This window comes from Sabethes cyaneus, chromosome 2, assembly GCF_943734655.1.
Source record: "Sabethes cyaneus chromosome 2, idSabCyanKW18_F2, whole genome shotgun sequence".
Lineage (NCBI taxonomy): Eukaryota > Metazoa > Arthropoda > Insecta > Diptera > Culicidae > Sabethes > Sabethes cyaneus.
Window position 1 is genome coordinate 73,635,708 of NC_071354.1, and position 9,449 is coordinate 73,645,156.

At 39.1% G+C, this 9,449-nt stretch overlaps 1 protein-coding gene across 3 annotated transcripts in view; it reads right to left on the reverse strand.

Moving 5' to 3' along the window:
• The window catches only part of LOC128738844 (MOB kinase activator-like 2), a 220,039-nt gene extending 217,481 nt beyond the window's left edge, over positions 1 to 2,558 (reverse strand). The window contains exon 1 of one of the 3 annotated variants that reach the window (XM_053834271.1): positions 2,381 to 2,558. The gene's annotated coding sequence lies outside the window, so the exon portion shown is untranslated. Of the gene's footprint in view, positions 1 to 2,120 lie in introns of all 3 variants that reach the window. The other 2 variants (XM_053834270.1, XM_053834278.1) reach the window with 2 other exon arrangements.
• Positions 2,559 to 9,449: the final 6,891 nt, after the last annotated feature.

Below are 9,449 nucleotides of genomic sequence, written 5' to 3' on the forward strand. Positions count from 1 at the left end.
GAAGTGGGGGGGGGGTTCATAACAGGGTGAGGTCCGAAACGTTTGCACGGTTCTCCCATAAGTGACGTTGAGACAAAAGGGGGACCTGATGACCGGAGGTTGCTGACAGGAAGGGCGGAGTGCGCCCACATGAATGTAACAATTTTGCCGTACAACAGGAAAAATCAGAATACGAAACACTAAACTGTAATGCTCGCAGCTGTAGATTTGTCAATTATGCACCGAATCAAAGTGATCCATATAAAAAGTGTACGATCATTAGTGCAAAGTGTTGTTGGCCAACTCTATTTGAGTTACAAGGGCAATCATTTAAAGTGTGGAGTTGATCTGAGAACACCATGTTTTTCTCATGATCAGCTTTCTATGGCGTATTTCAGATTTTAGGATAGGATGCAATACTAAACTAAAAGCTTTGTTCAGAAAAGTACAATAACAATACTATTCATTTCCTATGAGTCTGCAGGCCATTGTTAAAAGCGGAAGGTGCAAATAGGAAAAATGTCTTTGTTTCTCCTTTATACGGCTTTATAGAGATTTCCGTAAAAAAACACAGACGTGCAAGTGGCCGGGTAGACAAAAGAGGGGAAGCTGACAAATGGGGAGGAACGTCCAAAAGAGAGACAAGCGTTATATTTTTTGCATTATAAGCATTTCGGTTACAATAATTGATGTACAAGTGACTGTGAGACAAACGCGCCCCGAGTAAGATCGGGCACTCAGCTAGTTGTAAATAAATGTATTCGCCTGCGGGCATAGGCGTTCCGGCTTTGCTCGAGGCTCTACCTGTGTTTTATTGGGCGACATTGCCTGTCTCGTCAGGTAGAACTGGCGTTTGAGCTCTCACTGATACTCTGATGATAACAGCACAAAAGGGTCCAGCATAGAGTTTTACACGCTATGCAACTAACTGGATAACCTAAACAAAAAAGAAATTTTTTTTTACAGAAACGGCGTTTTATTCTATTACAGTTGTTCCACGCCGCAATAGAAGGCTTACGTGTATGATCGTTTTTCGTCCACTTTCCGTGATCGGATCATTACAAAACAAAATTAGCATTAACATAAGCGGAAAATTTTGTAGAATCAAATCTGAAATAAAAATGTGGCATTTCTCGAAGATTTTACTAGTTTTTGTTTCCTTAAAGTTTCGTACAACGGTGCACTTTTTTTGAAGTAATCCCATAATTTTTGCTGTAACTTTTCAAAGAGATCAGGTATCGAAAAATCCTTTTGGCATGACATTTCTTAAGGTGTAAACCTAATCAAAATTGAATAAAAGAAAAATAAAGTTCGATTTTTTCGACTTTCCAGCGTAGGGTCCCCTTAATCCCTCCAAGGTTTACATCATTTTAAGCCACGCAAAATTCACTAAAATGGCTGTAACTTTCTTATTTTTCAATATTGTTTTTTATCAAATTTGGGAATTTCCCCCAAAAACCTATTCTATTTTCAATATTCCTACAGATCGTGGCTATAAATCTCATTTGTTAAGCTTTTTTAATTTGTATGAAACATGTTAATTTTTGTAAACAACTAACTGACGTAGATAGTTTGCTGCAGTTACGATTACAAGCCATGGCATACACTGTCCGAATCTGGGAGGATACCATGAATCCAGAACCGGTTCCCATAAAGGGACATTTCAAACACATCAGCACTATTGAAAATAGCGATTGGCGTCTATTTCATGTCTCTCAGAGGCCATATGGCGTCTTCAGATCGTGGACAGGTTTCCTTGAATTCCGTTCCGGGCCTGGATCCGAAAAGAACATTGTACGGGTCCTAGAACCGGCTATATGGCCTATGAGAGACATAGGCATGCTAGGTTACTGAAAGCTCAATTGGACAGAAGTATATCTAAGAAGTATTTTAAATGCATGAAAAACTTTTCAAGTACATGATAGTTATTCTATTAGCAAAACCTTAATGCTTAAATTATTAATCTTTCCATACATTGTACGTTATGCTGTTCTAAATTGGAAATATTGTTAGCCAAACCTAATTATAAAAACTTTTTTATTTTATACACATTTTCGTTGTTTTTTTATAATTCAGTAACATAAATAGGTCACTTTTTTATTGCAACATTTCATCGCCTAAGATGTAAATCAAATACTTACATTGCCAATGTCGATTTTCCTCTTAGGTTTCAACTCTATTTCACGATTTAGGTAGCACGAGAAAGACCAGTTTTGAAATCACGAAATTTTGGATTGCCGATATCCCAACAGAGATAATTTTTTTCACGAATCAAAAGTCATAACATAGATCACTACTTTCACTCATACACACCGACACCGTCACATAAAATCAGGACTCTTCCAAGTTTGCAAACCTGATGGATGAAACGAGAAAAACTGGATATCTCAACCTGAATTACCTAGCTTTTTTCCGCTTGTTGTTCTAGACTTTTGTCTTTTTTCACACGAATGGCGGTTACCAGACAAAAAGTACTGGGATTTCGCAAGGTTGGTGCCTTTTTCACTATTGATTTAAACTTCACAGACAATTTGCAATCTGCAAGAAACAAGATTTCGCTCAACGCACTTTGCAGCCATTGTTGATATAAGGTCTCCTCTTGACTTTCGATGGCACTTGCTTAAATGTGTGCCTAGAAATTGGTATTGGTGAGCGAAGATGACAGATGAACAAACGATACCTTTTGGCACAAGAAACGATCAGTTTCAATTCGACAACAAAGAAACCCTGGTGGTCAATCGTGAATAATGGATTAACATTTGAAGTGGTGATGATGCATTAGATAATAGCAAATTAACTTTGCTATTAAAATAAAATTTATAAATTAACCTGAGCTCAGGTCGATTAGCACTCAATTTTATCCGAGCTGCTGTCAAAGCGTTCATAAATTAACGGAGAATTCATCTCGGTTAAACCGAAAATGTTCATTTTGAACGAGTGGTAGTCCGCTGGACACCCAAACTTAACTCAAAAACTCTTATTATTAAATTATCTATATCCAGGGTTTAATTATTTTATAATTGAGAACTTATATTTAGCAAACTATTAGATGTAATAAAACCTCCGATATGAGTCGAGAAGACAATGGAAACTTCAGAGTCAAAATACAATACATAACGTATCTCTTGCATTTATCAGATATTCGGTGTTTGGCAGACTACCACCTCAGCCGCAGAACCGGCAGAAGGTTAACCCCAGTTTTTTTAATGCACTCAAAATAATTTTCGCATCGAAATTGTGGAAAAATTTTTGTGCATATTTTCCATTCAAATTTTCCCTTACTATTTACAAATTATTTACTATAATCTGCACGCATACTAATGCATTTTCGTGAAAATCAGATAGATGTTATTGTTTTTTCCAATGATGTTCAACTGTACATCACGTAACTCGCTGTAGAGAAATATCTTGAGTCTTGATTGAGTACCATGGTTTAAGCCGCTCTCAAAATCAACATAAAAAGAAAAGGTATGAGTGCTTGAAATTTCGTTTGTGCACAACACATACTAGTAGATTTGAGATAATCCTGATTTTTTAAGTTAAAATTCTAGATTTAGTTTTAAACGGAAACGATCAAATATATGGAATATACATCCTGATTTCGTTAATTGGGTCACGACTGCACTCCAACTAGCGAATCGTGATTCGCTAACTAAGCCGATAATTTAGCTGACCGAGTTGTTAAAAATTTCTGTGCTTTTAGTTGGCTTTTGGCGACCATCCAACTAATGAACGCTCAATTAGCGAATCATTGCTGTATAAGATTCACGATTGACGAAACCGTATTATACGAGTCACCACTGTAATTCTTTCGTCAAATATTTAAAATCTCAATACATATTCAAATACATTAGATTTTATTCAATATGGCTTTATTACAACGTTAGTGACGTTAAACGTTAATTGGACGATTAAATAGTAGAGGCGCTGAAACGAAACAAATCCTTATTTTATATCAAATGATATTGTACATTTTTTGGTACATACCTATTCGAATAGCTACGCATAGTGCGACGAAGGCAAACATATTCTGTTGCACCGCTTTTCGTACCTTGCGCTTTTCTTCTGCAGCGTCAGTTGGAGGCAGTTGCATGCGGAACATATTCGACTAAAGTTTCTATTATATATAATATATAAATGAAAATTCACAGTCTATTAAATTTTATTTTGTAAATGATGTAAATCCTATAGCGTAATTCACTGCAATCAAGAAAGCACACTTTTTTATGAAATGTCACTTAAGCGAGACCCTTGTGGCTAAATCGTAGTAAATTTACTTCTATACATTCTAAATTATTTAAAATCTAAACTACGTAACATTTACTCAGCGAGATGAAAAATGTCAACCAACATTTGAAAAGGGCGAATAAGCCAACTGTCAAACAGAACAGAGTTCTCGCGTAACTTTTCAAAAGGACCTAAGTAGCATTGAGAGACTCTCTTTGGCTCCCTCTCTTCTGATTATTATGGTGACATAAATGCATTTCAACAAAAATTTTCCTCACGTTTAGCTAGCTAGTGACGCTAGCAACCGATTCATTCAAAGCTGGTGTTTTAAAGTGCATTTGCACTGCCGTGAGAGGTGAAAGAGAAGGAGCACAAAGAGAATCTCTCATTGTTACTTAGGTCACAGACAAACAGACGAGACACTCGCGTTAATCCCATCGTCCATTCAAAAACAACTTATTTTTCAAAAAAGCATATTTCGCAACATGTCCACACCGCGGCGCTCGAGTGTTGCTTTGAGTTTCCAGTATAAAACCATACAAATGCAAAAAACCTACAGTATAAAACCCTGCAAATGTAAAAAACCTACAGTATAAAACCCTGCAAATGCAAGCTACTCCGCAACATGCATAATAGAGGGCGCTAGTGCAAGCAAAATGTGTAGGACGATGGTTTTTGAAGAATTTTCTCCTATGTGTCATGTCAGTTCGTCAGTGCTTAGGTCCTTTTGAAAAGTTACGCGAGAGTTGTTCCTTTTCCTATGCTGCTCCAACCAAATATAATCCTCGCTCGGTCTGTTTGACGTTTGGCTTATTCGCCCTTTTCTAATGTTGGTCGACAAATAAAGATTCAGTATTTATATTTACCGGAAGTGCCCAATTCTGCGCACTGTATTTTTTAAAATAAAATTGAAACATTTTCAAAATCATAACTTTACACCATGGTTATCCACAACATACATCTTTATTTCCTCTTATCTTATTCAGCTCGCTAAGGGTACCGCCAGAGTGCAAGCAACATTTCTTGCTGTATAGTTATACGCGCAGCCCTTTTTCGCCCGAAGTAGGACTGTGCATGTAGCAACATGAGAGCGGAGTCGTGACGCGTTTACTCTGTACGGGGCCTAACTATCGTTTTGTGACCTTCCCGTTCCTAACTACTAACCTCTATTCTACATACCGATGGGAGCAGGATCCGATCAGAAATTGTGCTTCGATCAGAATGCAACGTATGCTATAACCGCTATAACACACGTCGATCGGGACGTTTTTGATTGTAACGCGCCCGATTGAAATGTAGAATCGAGGCGACTATTACCGTGGACCCCCGTTCGTTTGACCGTTTTTAATCTGAACACTTTTTAATTTGAACCCCGTTGGTTTGCACGACGTGCAAATTAAAAATGGTTCAAATGTCATTCTCAATATGATATCATTTGCTTATGCAGACAATGCACATAAACACGATTTCTTTGTACTGATCTAACGTGTTTAATCTGTTTCACATTGCGTTTTCCCAACGATGATGGTAGTATCCGATCGGAGAATAAAATACTCGCTGCTTGCAACTGCCAACTGAATCAAAACAGTAACAAAGAGCAGGGCAGCCAGTTCACACAAGCTCCAGCATATTGAGGGTTACCAGATGTTCAAATGAAAAACTAACCCCGTTAGTTTGCATGAGGAATCGTTCAAACGAACGGGGGTCCACTGTATTAGGTGATGTACAAGACGTTTGATATTGCTGTTGCAGTTGAAAACCAACGTGCGACATTCGATTTTACTCTTGTTCTGCGTTTCGCAGATACGTCATTGTAGGCATTAAGGGCCAAACAGAATGCTGCGTCAACGCGTCCGTCAGCGTTATTCTGAGTTTTCCCATGGGTTTACTGCCAAATTGACGCTGACGGATGCATTGATGCAGCATTCTGTTTGGCCCTTTTTTTCCATGTTGGGTATTTTTATCACTGCGACCATTTGTTTGATCTATTGTGATATATTCCCCGTTTTATTATAGCTATGTTGTCAAGATGACGCACCACTAGCAGAAGTGATTGTCATTGTTTGACTAATAGCATTTGTCCAGCCCGGTGATGCACTTCGGATGAAGTGCACTACTGCGCTGGGAGTTGTTCTCCAAATATCAGAGGGTTCCAACAGCCCTCTTTCGAAGAACCTTAATCTTTTATTGAGAATTGCCGGACATCGGCATAACAGGTGTTCCGAGTCTTCTTTTTCTATGCCGCAGAAGCGACATATATCATCATGAAGTTTTCCCATTAGCTTCAGATGATAGCGGCTCGGACAATGTCCTGTTATAAGACCAGTAAATGCTTAGATCTTTCTTCGAAAGCTCCAGTATTTTGCGAGTAATTGAAACGTTTGGCCCTTTATTCACACCAAGGTTCCTGGAGGCTGTGTGAGTGAATAGTATCTATCAGGAAGTGCTCGTTTCGCTTTCTGAATTTTTACCTTTCCGTACAGGATCCTTTTTGTCATCAGTCAACGTCAGAAGATTGGCCGCTAAACTTCCATGATCAACCAATCCGGCGCTTCTAGGCTTATTTACAAAAAAAAGTGTGGCCCAACGTTGGTTCCCTGCGGCTCTGATGTTCCAAAACGAGTCGAAATACTTATACCCTATCTTCAAACTCTTGCTACGAGTTGTTAGATTTGATAGCCACTGCAAAAACAGTGAGAAATCCGCATTCGTCTGGTCTTATTTTCTTACACAAGCCTTCTCGTTCTAACGAACATACTCGCATGTGTATCTCTCTCTTTCTCTGACTCCCTGTTTTCTCACATTCGCTCGAAGACGGTTCGATATCGTTTGGTACTCGCACTATGTGCAGATTGAAGAAAACTGCCAGTTTTTCAAACTTTGCAAGGATACCGGGACCAACCTGATCAAACGCGGCTTTCAAGTTCGTGTATACTGCACCAATTCTCACTCCTTTGTTCACGTTATGCAGATGGAATGAAATGAAATCAATCAGATTTGTAGACTGAACGTTTCGGAAAAAATCGAGAAAAACGTAGTCGCGTTGGTTCGTTGTTCGTGGGTCAGGTAATCTCCTGGTCAGGGTTGTTGCGCTCAGTTACGCTTATGGGACTGCACTGCCCAATAGAAGCAGCATCTGAAAAAGTCATGTATGCAGCATTTGAAGAGCTGAGTGCAATCTATTATCTTTTTAAATGGAGTACTTCATTCTTTATTAAATTTCTGCTGAAGGTCTGCAAACTTTATGATTGGTGAATAAAGGTTCGTTTGCCAATGAAAAGGTTACAGCCGCACTACAGCTTACAGTACTCTCAGAAGTACACTTTAAGATCATCTGTATACGAGAATCGTGGGCCCTTAATGACTAAATTAACGTCAATGAATTAAAGCAGAAAAATCAGAGGGCCTAGGTGGCTTCCGTGAGGTATTATACCTGACCAATGTGAACAGCTATCGGACCGGATAATCTCCAGCAATCGGATCGGATAATCTCCAACGGCCACCAGCAACTGTCGATCGGTGAAATATGAGCGAAACCATTGTAATAGATCCATGTAATTTTGCAATTGTAATGGCGTGGTCTATCTTGTCAAACGCTGCCTTCAGATCGATGTATAACAATCTGAGCTCGTTGGGCCATACCTTTCGTTATGTATGATGTAAGACACAGCAGATTAGTAGTGATAGTGGGAAGTGAAGCCATGTTGCTTACAGTGAGAAAGCAGCGGTTCCATGACCACCAGCTAAATAGTTTCGAGACTGCACTCAGCGATGTGATGCCTCGATAGTTCTCTCATCTTTACCACATTTTTTGTGTACAGGGAACATATGTGCAAATTCCGGGTTAGCAACATAAGGCTGAAAATCATAAGGCTGAAACACGAAAGGCTGAAAACTAAGTAACGCCTACATAAGGCTGAATGGACAAAAGGCTGAAATCTCATAAGGCTGAATGTTCGAAAGGCTGAATAACGAATGGCTGAAACTTTGAATAAACAATGTGTATGTAAATGCTAAAGGCAGAAATTTCAGAATTTTTCACAATTTTAACTTAAATCGAAGAAAACTTAATTAATTTTTGATATTTTTTTATAAATTATGAAAAATAATTACACTACATTTTATAGTGTCCAACGGGGAAAGCGTATCATTTAAGCTTAACCTGTGCACTGAGAAGGCATTGCATGCTTTTCATCTCGTTTCAATGTGTTCCAGTAAATTTTTACAATGATCCCATGTTTATGTGCCAAACACATTCCTAGATGATTCAGGACGAGACGGCCGCAGGCCGCGAGTGTTCGCCGGCGACCCGCCGTCGGAAGCGCCGGCCACTGCGGAGGGGCAGCCCCCCTGCAGAAACCACCTCTATTTAGGTGCAAGCATTTTCCTAGGTTTACTGACTAGTAGGGGTTATCCCTTAGTTGAGTCCGAACGAGCGGCAGCGAGTAAGGACAGCATATAACGAACACTTGAGCAGGCAGAAAGTCTGGGGCTAATTCTTTTCTATGAATGGCAAGAAATTTTTCAACTGTTTCAAAAACTTAACGTTCAATTTTTTGGATATTTGTGTGCAAATAATAACTGTAGCAGAAGAATTTGACTCAGAAGTAATCTTTATGTTAATAAAACTGTAATATTTGGCAAAAGTCTGTGAAACAATGCGCTTCTTTTCAGCCTTATGATGTTTCAGCCTTACGTGATATTCAGCCTTTCATAGCTTTCAGCCTTTCGGTTTTCAGTCTTTCGAGATTTCAGCCTTTCGATTTTCAGCCTTTCGCAGGAGACCCCAAATTCCCAATACGACGGGAAAATCCCACTAGAGAAGGACATAAACGGCGTCAGCAAGCAGTCTATGTATCTCTTCAGGAATACGGAAGGTACTCCATCGGGTCCAGGATTGAAGGACTCAAGCATGGCCACGGCCTTCGAAATCAGCTCGACATTGATGTCAATGGCACCCAGCGTTTGACCATATATAGGGACATTGTTGGCTAGGGCAAAACATTCCGCGCTCAATACCTCATTGATGAAAACACTTGCAAAGTTACATGAAAAACGTTGATGTTAATTACTTCGCTATGAGAGCTTCTCGCTTGCGGATGCAGAAAAGCGATTAAAATCCGGCTTGAGGTAAGCTGCAAAGAGGTTGCAATTATAAATTTTATTCTACAGAAGTTGCTCCATTTTAAACTTGCAAGGCATGGCATTACATATGTACATGTGATTTCTTTCTTCTATTAAAT